Consider the following 16,955-nt stretch of genomic DNA (forward strand, 5'->3'; position numbering starts at 1 on the left):
TAAAGACTTAAGATGACACTTTTCCCCACCAACAATAAAAAAAACCTAACACTACCTTAACTGTCATGACCCAAGGTAATTAGCCCAACTGCTATGAACCACAAAGCCTTACTGTGCAAGTTAATCTTAATATCTATTAAATTTGTTCTCACAAGCACATCTACCCCCTTAACCCCTGTTAGCCCTTACCACCAAAATCTAATACCACCCAACCAACCCAAACACCCTCCTAAGCGCTTAAAGGGATAGTAAACACAATTTTTTTCTTTCATGATTCAGATAGCTCGGGCAATTTTTTTAAATTTTTTTTTAATCTTTATTTGTATCCAACGGAAAAAAATTAGCATATAACAATACAGCAAAAAAAAAAAAAAAAAAGAAAACAAAACTGTAACCCATGCCCTGGGCTCAACCAATATACAAAACATCTTTATGTAGATAACAATCAACTCTAAATTCTGGTTGCACAATTTTAAAACAATACCAGTATATATCATAAAAAATACCCAGGGAATAGAGTAAATTTCTTTACCTTCATAATCTATACCTTGTTGTATTTTTCATATCCTTTTACACAGACATTACCACAAAATAAAACCAAACAGAGCAAACAAAAACAACACAAAACCCCCCAAGACAATACCACACAAAACAGCACTAAACAATACAAAACAAACAAAAGCGAAACAAAATAAAACTAAACAATGGAAGGCAAAAACACAATACCAAAAGAAGGGGAGGAGAAAGGAGAGAGAAAAAAAAAAAAGGAAAATAGTAGAGGGAAAGCTATCACCACCTCCCTAACAGGACTAATTCAGAGTTACGTAAGGGATATATCAAGCACTCCATCTCAGTAAGAGGAAATGTTTTTATAAATGCTGACCATTTAAAAAAGAACCTAGTAATATCCTCATCATTATCGATCCTAACATTATATTGTTCAAGAATAGATTGCTTCTTTAAACAATTTTTAATTTCTGGAATACTAGGAACCGTACGCATTTTCCATTTTTTAAAAATAAGATATCTAACAGCCAGTATAGTTATATTAATCAGTTTAATATTAAACTGCTTATCTTCTGATTTAAGAAGAAGAAAAACTGCATTTATATCTAACATATTCAATGAGGGGAGCTCTAAAATTTTGCAAAGCCAATATTGAACTTTAGACCAGACATTCCTAATTTTTGGACAAGCCCATAACATGTGCAGAAGGTTTGCAGAGGGAAGTGAACACTTCGGACAAAGAGTAAAATTCGTTTTCCCACATCTAATGCCCTTTTCTGGTGTAAAATATGTCATATGTAGCAATTTCACATGGGATTCTCTCCATGTGGCCGAAAGAGTTGTCCGAGCAATCTCCTGAATTGAGAGAGAAGGTATTTTAGAATCTACTTCTTTAGATAATAATATAGCCCAATTAACAGCAATTTTATCGAGATTGATTGTACCTCTATCAGATACCAGAATCATGTAGCATGGAGAAATTGACATAACTCCATTCTTAGCCAGAGTAAGCCACTTCTCCAGTTGCCCTAATGACCAGTTCCAGCCATGCTCATTCACTAATTTCATAACATAGTGTCTGGCTTGAAGGTAGGCATAGAAATCTCTATGTGGGAAATTAAATTCCAGTCTGAGCGCGTCAAAAGATTTGACACAGCATTCTTCTATGTCAAGCAATTGGAAGACATTGTGCAATTTTAAGCAACTTTCTAATTTACTCCTATTATCATGTTTTCTTCCTTCTCTTGGTATCTTTATTTAAAAAGCAGAAATGTATGTTTAAGAGTTGGCCCATTTTTGGTTCAGAACCTGGGTTGCACTTGCTTATTGGTGGCTAAATGTAACTAACCAATCAGCAAGTGCAACCCAGGTTCTGAACTAAAAATGGGCCAACTCTTAAACATACATTTCTGCTTTTCAAATAAAGATAGCATGAACAGGAAGAAAAATTGATAAAAGAGTAAATGAGAAAGTTGCTTACGGTTGCATGCTCTATCTGAATCATGAAAGATAAAAATTGGACTTACTATCCCTTTAATACCCACACAATATTCACAATTAAAAAAACAGTTTAATAAATATTTATTTTTAATTTATTATAAATGTATTATAATCAACCAAGTGGAGTAATAGGCTGGCTGAACTTTGACAGTGAACCTGCCCCAGGACCAGTCCCTATAATATTAGAAGTTACAGAAGAGCACCCAGTCAGCACTGGGTGATTATTTAAAGAAGGAGGTTTTATTTTAAATATTTGACTTAGGAGGTTTAACTCTAAGGACCTGATGATCTAAAGCTTTTTGCTCTGGCGAGATGATCTAAGACGTCTTGTCAGTACTGTGAGGTCCCTCAAACATTTTTCAAAAAGTACATTTTAGTTTGAGAGCTGTTTATTTTTATTTTATAAGAGGATTAAATATCATATGGTCGCAGTACAGGAGTAATATAGTTTAAATGTAACTTACACTAGGTGGTCTCATGGGTTATACCAGTGGTTATGGCAAATTCCAGTGTGATCCTTCTGCTGCATTTACACTTTGTGCTTTCTATTTTATATCAATTTACACTTCAGATTACATTTTATTACATTTAAAATTTGCACTTTGATTTTTAAAATTCTGATTATGGGCAACATTTAAGAAGCCCCGGGCAGACAAGGCTCGCTCCAGTGAACCTGTCTGCCCGGTATTGTGGCCAGCAATACGCTGTCCCTATTTATCAATGCGCCCCTTGCTAGCGCGTCACCAGCAAAATCTGTCAATCAACCAAGTCTGACTTGTCCGTGATGAGTTTGATCCGCAAAATCAGAGTTGGCGAGTAGGTTAGGAAGCAGCAGTCTAATGACCTCTAATTCTTAACTATCGGCTGCAGGCTTACTTATGCGAGCCTGCACCAAAGCTTCATAAAGCTGCGTCTCACAGCTTTATGAATTTCGCCCTCAGTCTTAACAGTTTCCGTGTAACTTTAACACATTAGGCTCATACTTTGTATATATATATATATGTGTGTGTGTATTTCATGAATTAGATTGCACGTTGCATGTCTTTTATTTAAATTAAAACTGAAATACTGTCAGCTTCAGTTTCCCCGAGAGCACCATTACTTTCTATGGTCCAGATAATGAAACATTATATAGTTTGGATAGAGATTATAGTGCTGATTTCACATGGGCAGAACTCACTAAATTTTCTAGGAAAAGGGGAGGAACCTGGAAATCCTAGAGAGATTAGAGATGCCTTCCATAGAAAGCAATAAAGCTCTCTGTGATACACAATTTTACATGGAAGAGAAAGGGTAACTGGAAAACCCCTTGGGCTGATATAAAAGCCTCTAGTTATCAAGCTCCGTACGTACCTGCCTTCGCCGGCCCCAATACACTCGCCTAAGCTCGCCTCACATCGCCACCGTGGACCTGAATACGTTCGCCAAAGTTATCAAAAAAGCTGTCAAAAAGCCGCGCACCAAGTACGGGGGGCGATGAGCAGCAGACTGTGATAGTTATCACTCATCCGATCTCGCTGCTCTTCGGCTTTTCTACAGCTTTATTGATAAGCTGTCACTAAGCACCCACACTATGCTATACTGTTCTACCCCCTATACCGCCGCCCCCCGAGCCCCCCGCAACTAAATAAAGTTATTAACCCCTAAACTGCCGCTCCTAGACCCCGCTGCAACTATAATAAATATATTAACCCCTAAACCACCGCTCCCGGACCCCGCCGCAACTATAATAAATGTATTAACCCCTAAACCGCCGCTTCCGGACCCCTCCGCCACCTACATAATACCTATTAACCCCTATCCTGCCCCCCCTATACCGCCACCACCTATAATAAATGTATTAACCCCTATCCTGCCGATCCCGTACCCCGCCGCAACTAAATAAATTGTTTAACCCCTAAACCGCCGCTCCCGGACCCCGCGCCACCTATATTAAACTTATTAACCCCTAATCTGCCCCCCCTACACCGTCGTCACCTATAATAAATTTATTAACCCCTATCCTGCCCCCCCTATACCGCCGCCATCTATATTAAACTAATTAACCCCTAAACCTAAGTCTAACACTAACCCTAACACCCCCCTAACTTAAATATTATTTTAATAAATCTAAATAAAAATTACTCTTATTAACTAAATTAATCCTATTTAAAACTAAATACTTACCTATAAAATAAACCCTAATATAGCTAAAATATAACTAATAATTATATTGTAGCTATTTTAGGATTTATATTTATTTTACAGGTAACTTTGTATTTATTTTAACTAGGTACAATAGTTATTAAATAGTTATTAACTATTTAATAACTACCTAGCTAAAAGAAATACAAAATTACCTGTAAAATAAATCCTAACCTGTTACAATTAAACCTAACACTACACTATCATTAAATTAATTAAATAAATTACTAGCCAATCCAATTAAATAAACTAAACTAAATTACAAAAAAAGCAAACACTAAATTACAGAAAATAAAAAAATATTACAAGAATTTTAAACTAATTACACCTAATCTAAGCCCCCTAATAAAATAAAAAAAATAAAAAATAATAAAAGTCCCTACCCTATTCTACATTATAAAGTAATCAGCTCTTTTACCAGCCCTTAAAAGGGCTTTTTTGCGGGGCATGCCCCAAGGTAATCAGCTCTTTTGCCTGTAAAAAAAATACAACCCCCCCAACATTAAAACCCACCACCCACATACCCCTACTCTAACCCACCCAAACCCCCCTTAAAAAAACCTAACACTAACCCCCTGAAGATCTCCCTACCTTGAGTCGTCTTCACCCAGCCGGGCCGAAGTCTTCATCCAATGGGGCAGAAAAGGACATCCAGACCGGCAGAAGTCTTCATCCTATCCGGGCAGAAGAGGACATCTGGACCGGCAGACATCTTCATCCAAGCGGCATCTTCTATCTTCATCCATCTGACGAGGAGCGGCTTCATCTTAAAGACCTCCGGCGCGGAACATCCTTCTTCACCGACGACTACCCGACGAATGAAGGTTCCTTTAAGTGACGTCATCCAAGATGGCGTCCATCGAATTCTGATTGGCTGATAGGATTCTATCAGCCAATCAGAATTAAGGTAGGAAAAATCTGATTGGCTGATGCTATCAGCCAATCAGATTGAAGTTCAATCCGATTGGCTGATCCAATGAGCCAATCGGATTGAACTTCAATTAATTCAGTTAATTTTTATTTTACAGGTAAATTTGTTTTTATTTTATCTAGGTAGCTATTAAATAGTTAATAACTATTTAATAGCTATTGTACCTAGTTAAAATAAATTAAAATTTGCCTGTAAAATAAAAATAAATCCTAAAATAGCTACAATATAATTATTAGTTATATTGTAGCTATCTTAGGGTTTATTTTATAGGTAAGTATTTAGTTTTAAATAGGAATAATTAATTTAATAAGAGTAATATTTAATTAGATTTATTTAATTAATATTTAAGTTAGGGGGTGTTAGAGTTAGTGTTAGACTTAGGTTTAGGGGTTAATAATTTGATTATAGGTTGCGGCGGTATAGGGGGGCAGGATAGGGGTTAATTAGTTTAATATAGATGGTGGCGGTATAGGGGGGCAGGATAGGGGTTAATAAATTTATTATAGGTGGCGACGGTGTAGGGGGGGCAGATTAGGGGTTAATAAGTTTAATATAGGTTGCGGCGGGGTCCGGGAGCGGCAGTTTAGGGGTTAAAAATGTATTTAGTTGCGGCTGGGTAGGGATCCGCAGGATAGGGGTTAATAAATTTATTATAGGTGGCGGCGGTATAGGGGGGGCAGGATAGGGGCTAATAGGTATTATGTAGGTGGCGGCGGGGTCCAGGAGCGGCGGTTTAGGGGTTAATAAGTTTATTAGAGTGGCGGTGGGCTCTGGGAGCGGCGGTTTAGGGGTTAACATGTTTAATATAGGTGGCGGCGGTGTAGGGGGGGCAGATTAGGGTTGTTTAGACTCGGGGTACATGTTAGGGTGTTAGGTGCAGACATCTCCCATAGGAATCAATGGGATGTTGGGCAGCAGCGAACATGAACTTTTGCTATGGTCAGACTCTCATTGATTCCTATGGGGTCCGCCGCGTCCAGGGCAGCGAATTGAAAACCAGGTACGCTGGGCTGGAAAAGTGCCGAGCGTACCTGCTAGTCATTTGATAACTTTCAAAAGTAGTCAGATTGTGCCGAACTTGCGTTCAGAACATCTGGAGTGACGTAAGAATCGATCTGTGTCGGACTGAGTCCGGCGAATCGAAGCTTACGTCACTATATTCTACTTTTGCCGGTGTGTAGGGCTTGATAACTTAGGCAAATCAGCCTCGCCTCTAATACGCTGCGGAATTCCAGCGTATTTGAGGTTGACGGCTTGATAACTAGAGGCCAAAGGCTCCTTTGTCCCTCCCACTTTCTAAAACTGTCAGTTTACAATGTAAAAAATACAAAGCGCAATGTAATTTTATAAAAAGTATGATCCTCAGTTATTAGAGTAACACAGAAACTTTCAAATCATAATCAGAATGTGTAAAATCACTGCTTGATCAAAATTTAAATATATTAAATTAAAAATGAGAGTGCATAGCTCAAATGCAATAATACTGAAATGTATAGTAATATAAAATGTAATGCACAAAGTGTAACAAATTTCTCATATCATGCAGTACTATATTGCACTGGGCTTGTGTCTACTTGACATATATAAATGAGAGAGATCTAGCCGTGCTACAGAGTTCCGACCTTTTTTCTTCTAAAAATTCAGTAAGTTCAGTCTTTGTGAAGTCTAAATGTAATTTTCGTAGACTTTAATTGAATTACTACAGATCTCATTTTTTAAAGTGATATCATGTTTTGATGCGTTGTGCTTCAAGTGTGGATGGTGATAGGTGTATTTTTTTCTAATTTCTCTCTTTGATCTTCCTAACCTCTTAAATTACTGAATTATAGCTAAACTACCCTAAAAATGTTTAACTCAGTTTTAAAGAACTTCCAAACAATATGAAGAGCTTTCATCTGAATTTAAAAAAAATAATTGTAGGTAAAAAACAATATAGTAGCAAAATATGGTTAAACAAAAAAAACTACACATAACTAAAATGTTGCAGGCTTTTGGTGTAAGTTTTCTCAAGGAGACATTCATGGATCCAAATGATTCACAGTCAAAGTGAGAGCAAAACATTACTGATAATTTGTTTAAAATTGATGGCGTCTGAATGCATTTGTTGTCACTAAATCATTATTATCAATGTATGGCATGTGTGTAATGTATTATGTTATACCATTTTGATTAATTAATAAATAGTATGATTTATTAACATGTGAACTAAGCCTGTGCAAGAACATTGGTGTAACTCCATGCAAACAGCTAAGAAATGCAAACAGCCAAAAATATAATTTTAACATATCCAAGATACGTGTGTAAAACTGCAAAAAAAATTTTTTTTAGTGTAATGTCACTATTGAATTGTTCACAATCAAGATATAGGGAGAGTTTCCCTGGCATGAATATATTTGAAAGCACAGAATAACTGAGTTATTGTAGGGATTTCAACATTTTTGTAATGAGTTTGAAAGCCCTACCAACACCCATGTAATGCACCTCGCGAGGTAATTCTGATTTACTGAAATGGATGCCAATATGAAATATTAGCACCACGTAAAATAATATGAGGAAAGTGACTGATAAGGAGTACAATATATACGGCCAGATTACATGTGGAGCGCTAACAGTTACACTCAAGCGATAAGGGGTTTATTGTGAGTGTTTGTGCATTGGATTTTTCGCTCGTATTACAAGTTGAAAGTAAACACAATCACTTGAGAGCAATTCAAGTTAACGTGCATTGGGTTAACGCTTACTCAGACCTCTGGTTTCTGTTTGTAAAAAAAAAGTTGTACACAACACATCAAAAATACATTACAAAGTATATTTACATTCACAATAACATCATCTAATAAAAAATATTTTAAAAAAATATTGCACAAAAAAGTTATAAGGGATCAAAGATTTGAGGTCTCAGGTGTTTAACATAGAGATACATACATATACATCTCTAAATATGTATATGTGTGTGTGTATATATATACATATATATATATATATATATATATATATGTATTTACATATATATATGTATGTATCTCTATGTTAAAGCCCTTTGTCTGCTTTTTTTCTAACACCTCTTAAATCTTCATATATATATATATATATATATATATATATATATATATGTGCATTGGAGTCCTGTGCAGTAGATTTAAACATGAAAACGCATATTTAATAAAAGTATATATGTATATACCGTAAATATTTCCCATTAAAATGTTCTGCACAAGTTTTTATACATAGATATTCCTACATTTATCTGTATATATATTTACCTGCGGTTTGCAGCACAGTGTTTTCTTTGATACTAGTAGGAGAGCGGGCGGAGCAAATTTCAGTGTGAGACACTGACTGAATAGTGTGCAGCAGTTTGGAGTTCAGAAGTGCCTACGTACCCTATCAAGCAGGAGACCAGCGGCTATGAAGTTGTGACCTAGATGCAGAGGAGTGACTAAAAATGAGAGCCTGAGAGATCCTAATCAAAGTACCATACTCCTATGAGACACTGAGACTCCAACTATCTGAAAAGTTTCTATCGGGCAAAGACCATATATACAACTACAGAGATGGACCCTGAGAGGGAAACACGCTTCCCCGGCTTGGACCTATACGTCTGCGACATCTGGACCAGCGGTCACTAAAGACAAGACAAAGACACTCCTTACATGATCATACCTTACCTCATACGATTGGGGTAACATCCGGTAAGGAGACATCCTTTCACCTATCTACATATATGAATATATATGCAGTAGAACTCTAATAAGATCATTTCCATTGTGGATAAAAACAGCAAATAAGATACTAGACTGTGTTTCTATTCTGAGTTTCTACCTTATCACATATCATTGTGTTGAATTTTTTGTATTCTGTAATTTGCTGCGCTGTATTACCCAGATATATCCTTTCTCTTTAATTTATTGTCTCACCCATTGTGTTAGGGGTACACAATTTCTCTGGTTCAGCTGCACAATACCACACATAAATAACAGATATCTACAGACACAATTTGTTCAATTCATACTTGTACCTAGATATCTGACTCAATATCCATTATAAGATCTTATAGAGCGCTGGTCACCTACACCCTTGTTTTCCATATATATTTACCTATATAAAATCATGTATATGTATAAGTATAGATATATATTGTACCAAAAAAACATCATATATATATATATATATATATATATATATATATATATATATATATATAAAAGTGTATTTATAAATAAATAGAACATAAGCGAATGTCGGGTTAGCGCACCCAACTCGTGCGGGTTTGCGCACGAGTTGGGTGTTTATACACTTTGTTTGCTCTATTGACTTCTACAGGGGAATAGGTTATCACACACTTGATATTGTAAGTTTGATTTTTTACATGTGTCAGGGTAGCGCGCAAGCCTAAACAGTTTACTTTTAATTCATAATACGAGCGCAACCTGACGCGCGCAAAAATCTTACTTCTAGCGCAGTTGATGTTCAAGCGGGAGCGATAAATAACACTGCATTTGCAATCTGGCCCATAATTAGTTACATTTCTGGCTCTGCTGTTGCTACCAAATAGTTGTTTGTGGGAGACAAAGCCAATTGATATTTTTTTAGGGTGTGGCTATGATTTTAAAATGTAGTGAACCTGACTTTAAATCTGATTACATCTGTCACCCTCCATTTGCTGAGGCATTGTGCTAATGGTCCATTGGAACTTTACATTATTGTTAGTAAAACATCTTCCTTTGTATCTGGGAGTTTTTTGACTGTAGACTAAGAGACATTATCATTCATAAAGATTCCTTAACCCTGAGGGCATGTTGCAAAGCAGTATGACTTCTGGAATTAGGTAACATAATTATGGACCAGATAAGTGGTGAACTACGGTGCAGGAAGTAGTGAAGAGAGAATCCTTCATTTAGTGGTGCAGGAAAGAGAAATAGCTATAGAGAATCCTTCATTCAATAAAGGCACTGACATTGTGGTGAACTGGATAGCTGGAAGATCTCCTTAACAGTAAGATTGGAATCCATTTGCATAAAGTGTAGTCTAAGTTTGTAACAGTAGTCCTTGCCAATTTGAAGTTAATGATTTGTAATCATCTATCATCTGATCACCTGAGACCCTATCGCAAAAACCTGTAACTTGTAAAGTAATTAGTCAGGGCTTAATGTAGTGGGCTAACTTTAATTATTGAGAAATCCTGTCAATGCATAGTAATGACAGCACTCAGAGGAGGTAAGTGCTTAAAGGGATAGTAAACCCAAATATTTTCTTTCATGATTCAGGTAGAGCATGCAATTTTAATCAACTTTCTAATTTACTCCTATTATCATTTTTTCTTTGTTCTCTTGATATCTTTATTTGAAACATCCGGAATAAATGCTTTGGAGCCGGCCCATTTTAGGTTGAGAACCTGGTTTGCACTTGCTGATTGGGTGGCTAAAGGGAGCCACCAACCAACAAGCCTTATCCAGAGTAATGAACCAAAAATAGGCCTTCTCAAATGCTTTCATTCCTGATTTTTCAAATAAAGATACCAAGAAAACGAAGAAAAATGATAATAGGAGTAAATTAGAAAATTGCTTAAAATTACATGCTCTATCTGAATCATGAAATAAAATATTTGGGTTTACTATCCCTTTAATTACAACATTCTACCTGTCACCTTTAATCTTGATTTATTAACCACTCAAACAATGAGAATAAAATAAAATGGCTATAAATTTAGATGTATGTTTTAAAGAGGGTAATTCATGCATGAAAATTATTACTGAAATGCCCCTTGTCCGAAGACGACTAAAGGCCCAATTATGAAAAACTCTTTGGCTTAAAGATAAATAGTAGTTTAGACTTCACATGAACTGAACACATTGACAGGGGAGCACCCAACACTGATATGTATGCTCACATATGTTTATATATTGGTGATACCGTCCCTTTAAAATTCTATCTTTTAGAAGTCACTCCCCCTTTTTCCTATGCTTCTTAATGCTCTCTCTGCCCTTTATCAGATGCTCTGTTAATTTTGAGTTTCTCCTCTTCTGCTTTGTGCTGCAAACATACTGACTTTCCCTGCAGGAAACCAACTCTGTACCAAACATTTTCCTGCCCAGAGATCTACATAACAATGGGATTTCTGCAACTACTTCAGCTCTCTCTTGAAAATTCAAATGAGCATATTTGTTAGAATGAATCTACACTTTTGATTAAAAGACATTCTATTTTGCTGAAAGCAACCAGACTGCTATCTGTGAGTTGTTTTGCCTAATGATTTAGGTTTAAAGACTTTATGTTACTGCTTCTAACAGAAAAAAGACTATTTATATTGTATGCTTACTTTGGATTAATATCTCACCTTTCCAGTTGCATTCTGGATTAATATTACACACACATTTCTGTTTTATTTATACCTACTTTTGAAGAAAAAAATAAAAAATAATTGTTTTACTTTGAAAAGGAATGCTTATTATCACTTGTGAAAAGTGCATGGTTTCAGAATCTAAAAAAGTGACTCTCAAACATTTAAAGTGACAGTGCATTACAAATTAACAGAGCCATGGAAATGTCACTATCACAGGCTCTGGAAACTGTTAACCAAAGACTTGGTCCTACAACTACTCCTGAACCTCCTGTAATAATGCCTGTTATATTTATTGGAAATAGTCTCCTGTTTAGAGCATTTATTCATGATTGCAAACTGTTGTTCTTTTGAAACCTTAACTCAGGACTTTTCATTCCAAGGCTATTAAAGTAAGGACTATTATTTCCCTTTTTACAAGGTGATCCAGCTAAGTGGACATTCTCTCTTATAGAGACTGATAGTCTTTTACTTAATTCCTTAGATTACTTTTTGTGATAAATGTCTCAACTGTACGATGATTCTAACTCAACTGAGACTGCTGAGCATAATCTTTGTTCACTATACCAATGCAAACATCTGGCAGAGGATTATACAGCCTAATTCCACTTATTGGCTTCTGACACTACTTGGAATGACTCAGCTTTGAGCACAAGAACAAGACAGGCCTTGCTTAACATTTAAAAATAAATTAGCTTGAACTGGGACTGGAAGAATTAATATCCTTAGCCACACAACTGGACAGGAAATTTCGTGAGACGAAGGCTGAGAAAAATGCATTTCCCTCATATACTGTGAAAAAGTCTTTCTATCCCATACAACCAAAATGTACCCATTTCACTTACCCGCAAAGAATTAAACCTATCGAAGTAGGGGTCACTTGTCCTCTTTCTTAGGAGGAAAAATGTTGCAGGAGGATTAATAATTTTTGCCTCTTTTGTGCACTGATAAAGATACACGACTAAGATTACAAATTTTTGACATAGCTATGGTAAAATGGGGTTATAGCAATAAACAAAACACACCTCTTTGCATTTCATTGGATTTGGAACATACTGAAATAATAATCTTTGATATTGTTTCATTGCCTATTTTTTAAAACAGTTTTAGGATTAATGTGGATCTCAATACATCATCTTGAAAAAGATTTGGAAACCTTTAATATAACTTTTGAGTCACTGTAGTATTCAAAAAATAGTCATGAAATCCTTCCTTTTGGAAACACAGTAAGTGAAACAACACAGATTCCACCTGTATACAGTGAATATCAATAATGTACTGTGACATAGAAGCTGCCACCCTTCCACCTAACTGTCCATATGACTGTCCTATCAATTTATTAGAGGTCTCCAAGATTCCTGTAGGCCACATATTCCCACTATCATAACAATAATTTAAGACATTAACGGCTAGATTTAGAGTTTTGTCGGTAAAGACCCGCGTAGCTAACCCTGCTTTTTTTTCCCAACGCACCCTTCCAATAACGTTGGTATTTAGAGTTGTCTGAGGGGCTGCGTTAGGCTCAGAAAAGGGAGCGTTAAGCCTAATGTAGCTCCACTTCAACCCTCAATACCAGCGTTGCTTACGGTAGCGGTAAGCTGGAAAAACGTGCTCATGCACGATATCCCCATAGGAAACAATGGGGCATTTTGGGCTGAAAAAAAACCTAACACCTGCAAAAAAGCAGCGTTCAGCTCCTAACGCAGCCCCATTGTTTCCTATGGTTAAACACTCTCTAAGTCTGCACCTAACACCCTAACATGTACCCCGAGTCTAAACACCCCTAACCTTACACTTATTAACCCCTAATCTGCCGCCCCCGCTATCGCTGACACCTGCAATATATTATTAACCCCTAATCTGCCGCACCGGACACCACCGCAACCTACCTTATCCCTATGAACCCCTAATCTGCTGCCCCTAACACCGCAGACCCGTTTATTATATTTATTAACCCCTAATCTGCCCTCCCAATGTCACTGCTACCTTACCTACACTTATTAACCCCTAATCTGCTGACCGGACCTCGCCTCCACTATAATGAATGTATTAACCCCTAAACCGCCGCACTCCCACTTCGCAAACACTATAATAAATAGTATTAACTCCTAATCTGCCCTCCCTAACATCGCCGCCACCTACCTACAATTATTAACCCCTAATCTCCCGCCCGCAACGTCGCCGCTACTATAATACATTTATTAACCCCTAAACCTAAGTCTAACCCTAACCCTAACACCCCCCTAACATAAATATAATTTAAATGAAACAAAATAATATTCCTAAAAATATCTAAATTATTCCTATTTAAAACTAAATACTTACCTATAAAATAAACCCTAATATAGCTACAATATAGCTAATAATTACATTTTAGCTATTTTAGGATTTATATTTATTTTACAGGCTTTGTATTTATTTTAACTAGGTACAATAGCTATTAAATAGTTATTAACTATTTAATAGCTACCTAGTTAAAATAAGTACAAATTTACCTATAAAATAAATCCTAAACTAAGTTACAAATACACCTAACACTACACTATCAATCAATAAATTAATTAAATAAATTACCTACAATTACCTAAAATAAAATACAATAAAATAAACTATTCTATAATACAAAAACAAACAAACACTAAATTACAAAAAATAAAAAAGAATTACAAGAAGTTTAAACTAATTACACCTAATCTAAGCCCCCTAATAAAATAAAAAAGCCCCCCAAAATAAAAAATTCCCTACCCTATTCTAAACTACCAAAGTAATCAGCTCTATTACCAGCCCTTAAAAGGGCTTTTTGCGGGACATTGCCCCAAAGTAATCAGCTTTTTTACCTGAAAATAAAAATACAATACCCCCCCAACATTACAACCCACCACCCACACACCCCTACTCTAACCCACCCAAACCCCACTTAAAAAAAACTCAGCCAATCAGATTGAAGTCGCATTCTATTGGCTGATCGGAACAGCCAATAGAATGCGAGTTCAATACGATTGGCTGATTGGATCAGCCAATCGGATTGAACTTCAATTTGATTGGCTGATTGCATCAGCCAATCAGATTTTTTCTAGAGGGTCTACCGCTCACTTCTCCCAAGACTCCAAATACCAGCATTAGGCAGATCCCATTGAAAAGATAGGATACGCAATTGGCGTAATGGGATCTGTGGTAGCCTGGAATTGCGGTAGAGAAGTGAGTGGTAGACCCTTTCCTGCCTGACTCTAAATACCAGCGGGCGGCCAAAAGCAGCGTTAGGACCCCTTAACGCTGCTTTTGACGGCTAACACCAAACTCTAAATCTAGGTGTAAGAGAATAACTGGATGTAAACTTCTAGAAAGGTTTCATCCAACCTTTCACCTCTCCTGCAGATGCTGGAATATATTTTCTTAGTAATAAAATGCTAGATTATGAGTGGAGCTCTATTTATCGATCGTGCGTTAACTCCACTAAAAAAAAATTGTTCCTGTGTCAGTAGCGCGTGTATTACAAGTTGAAATTAAAAATTTTTTGCACGAGCGATAACCTGACGTACGCAAAAACACCCAACGTTGCACAAACTTTGTGTTCGAGCAAACATGTTTACTTTCAACCTGTAAAACGTACACTAATTCCATCATGCACTAACAACCTGGATAAACCCCTTTTCGTTTGCACACAACAGTTAGCATACCACTCAGACCAATAGTGGAATACAGTCAACTCAACAGAATACTCATAAAAAAATGTTATGCCTTACCTTTAATATCCAAACTTAAGAAAAGATCGACATTTTTTAAAATATTCACCAAACTTGACCTGAGAGGCACCTATAATTTACTACTTATCAAACCTGGAAATGAGTGGAAAATGGCTTTCAGAACAAGATATAGTCACTTTAAATACTGTGTTATGCCGTTAACCTTGTGTAACGCCCTGCCTCGTTTCAGTACTTTATAAATAACATTTTATGTGATCTTCTAGATCAGAGCTTTCCAAACTTTTCATGTTGGTGACACACTTTTTAGACCTACATCATTTTGCGACACAGTAATTCACTTGTACTAGCAAATAGGAGGTTAAACTAACTTGTTTTAAGAGATACGGACACATACATAAATGATATAATAACAAAATGTATTTACAAGTAACAGTATGTATGTGAAAGAATTAAAAAAAAGTTTAATAACACCAATAGCTACTTACTATTTTAATGGGGTGTATAAGGTTGATGGGATGAACACAGTTTCTGAATATTTGGTGGAATATTAGATAAAGACACTCGCATTTAATCATCAAGCATTTGTAAGCTTCCACTTCCCATCCATATATCAAGAGCAGTAATAGCAATGCACTACTGGGAGCGATCTGCAAAAAAAACCCCACTGACTTCTGACTTCAGCTCAGCGTTTAAGCTGCTTCCCTCAGAGCTCTGCAAGTCCGACTGACTACTGCTTGCGCTGCAAACACACTGCTGTTCCACTTACTGACTACACGTGCAGTCACGAGCTGATTGAGGAGTCCAAACGTGCAGTCAGGAGCCAATGTTCCGCCAATGGGAATAGTTTCAGTTCCCACTGAGCTGCACCAATAGGTTAAGATGATCTGTGACCCACTAGGTATCAATAATGTGTCAACCACGTAATATGCTTAGCAGGCAGGTGGAAAGTCAGAAACCAAAAAAAAAAATTAAAAAGAATTTTAAATTAAAAAAAAAAAATTGTGCTGAAGCAGGGACACACCTACACACTGCCGCCGACACACTAATGTGTCCCGACACACAGTTTGGAAAGCATTGTTCTAGATAAAGTCATCATAGTTTACCTCAATGCCATTCTCATCTACTCTCTGGATTTACAGACTCACAGACTACACATAAAAAATATATTGGAAAGGTTAAGTTCCTCCATGCAAATAAATCCAAAGAAAATAGAAAGAAAGAAAAAATCATTAACTGGTGAACTCCAAAAAAAAAGTACACCATTTTCCAATATATTTACTCCTCTTACAGACCTTACCAAAAAATATATCCATTGTGTTCATTTTGTTTGGATATGGAAGCGGGTCTAGTATTCAATGCTTTGAAAGAAATGCTTACTACTGCTCCTATTTTGCGTTTACTTTTACCTGATCCCCAATTTGACATACATGTTTGAAGTTGATTACTCTGCATTCTGTCTACAGCCGATATTGTGTAGATGAAAAAGTCCCAATAGCCCTTTGTTCTCTATTGATTTTCATTCTCGCAAACGTACACCCTCTGAAAGGAACTATACCGTTGAAGAAAAAGAGTTACTGGCAATTAAATCATCAATGGATGAATGGAGACACTTATTAGAGGCAACTTCAAGACATTTTCTCTTTTTAATAGATCACAAAAATCTTACCTACCTCTGCAGCAGAAAGCCAAGGGACTCTGAAAAACAAGGCGCTAAGCTCTGTTCATCAGACAGGCGGTTCTGTACAAGCAGGGCGGCACTTTGTTTGCAAGCACTTTTTTAGATTTAGTA

Source organism: Bombina bombina, chromosome 3 (genome assembly GCF_027579735.1).
Source record: "Bombina bombina isolate aBomBom1 chromosome 3, aBomBom1.pri, whole genome shotgun sequence".
Lineage (NCBI taxonomy): Eukaryota > Metazoa > Chordata > Amphibia > Anura > Bombinatoridae > Bombina > Bombina bombina.